Below are 1,382 nucleotides of genomic sequence, written 5' to 3' on the forward strand. Positions count from 1 at the left end.
CAATCTGTGATATTATTGGGGACCTGATTATGGTTCAGAACGATCTATAAAACATAACTGACTACTAAAATCAGATTGTCAAAATGTCCCTCCACTGCAGCAACATCCATCTACCAAGAGGAAGAGGAAAACGGTGCGTGTGTTTACTCTTTGTTTCAGTACTGGTTTATTTACTGAGTAATGAGTCTATTTATCTCTGATCATGTGCTGTTTATTTCCCATTAAGATCGTTGTCTGAGATCCTAACCAGTACAACAAGGACATCACGGAGGAGATCATATCAGAAGCTGGCAGGAGTCGAAGCCCACTCTGCCAGTGGGAAATGTTTTCCGTCCTATGCCTCTGCAGGTAACAGTCACACACGCATTCATAGAGGAAGCAGATTCTTCTGGCTAATAGCTCACCAGTCTTCCTCCTTATATTTACCTGTATTACCATTTCCCTTTTCCACTATTTTTACTCATGTGTGCAATCTGTTTTCCCTAATTCTGATTATCCTCACACTTTCCACCTCAAATCCCATCAACTGAACCAAGTGGTGGAAAATGAGCACGTCTATAATGTGGACAGAGCTCAGGGACCCCCTGCTCCTGGCGACTTGAAACCAGGTGAGTCCCAATATCTCTATTATAATTTTTTTGGATTTTTGACTCGTCTAGTCTGTAATTTAATTGCTACTGTCTCTGTTGTCTACAGATGAACAGCTTGAGAGTTATTCAGTAAAATCTGCTGCATTAGATGGCGCTGAAAAGTCTACCTCTTCAGCTGAGCCCGGTCCTGCACAAGCCGTCACACCAAAGCCAGATAAAACAGAGCCTGTGCACGTGCCCCCAGAGGTTCCAGCTTCTGCTCTATTCACCATCGATGAGCAAACAGACACGGCTCCTCGTCCTGACGACTCCCGATCGCTCAGAGAGGTGAGTTTAGGGCTCGTCGCTGTCCCTGCACTGGATTTTAATTGGTCAAAATCTTCTACAATGTGACTAAATTAAACGTGTAGTCCAGCATTTTCCAACATGTTTTAATTAAGACGTTTCGCAAATGGTTAAACTGTTGTGCATGTTAAACGTGTTGAATACAAAAGTAGCCTGAAAGAACAAATCCGTACTTTTAGAAATAAGACTCGTACTTTTTAAATACGTTTTCTACAAATAATAGAATTCGACATCTTTACATTTTAATATGCAATATTATCTTTTGGTAATGGCGTATAAAAATATAAAAATCTCACATAATCCCTCCTTTTTCCCCACAACTGCCCTTTGACTTTCATTGTAATCGAGTCATGAGTAAAGTTTTCTGCTCGTCTCAATAAACTAGGAGGCATGTTAGCTCTTGGTTGTAGTTATTGCACATGGACTACAAATCCTGTAGATATAAAC

The 1,382-nt window shown here is 40.8% G+C and overlaps 1 long non-coding RNA gene across 1 annotated transcript; it reads left to right on the top strand.

Annotated features, from left to right (window-relative positions):
* The first annotated feature begins 334 nt into the window (after positions 1 to 334).
* Positions 335 to 864, top strand: LOC124382510. Its single transcript, XR_006925060.1, has 3 exons — positions 335 to 348; positions 537 to 608; positions 697 to 864. It is a non-coding gene; the product is annotated as an uncharacterized LOC124382510 (long non-coding RNA).
* Positions 865 to 1,382: the final 518 nt, after the last annotated feature.

The sequence above is a fragment of the Silurus meridionalis genome, unplaced genomic scaffold (genome assembly GCF_014805685.1).
Source record: "Silurus meridionalis isolate SWU-2019-XX unplaced genomic scaffold, ASM1480568v1 Scaffold557, whole genome shotgun sequence".
In the NCBI taxonomy this organism is placed as follows: Eukaryota; Metazoa; Chordata; class Actinopteri; order Siluriformes; family Siluridae; genus Silurus; species Silurus meridionalis.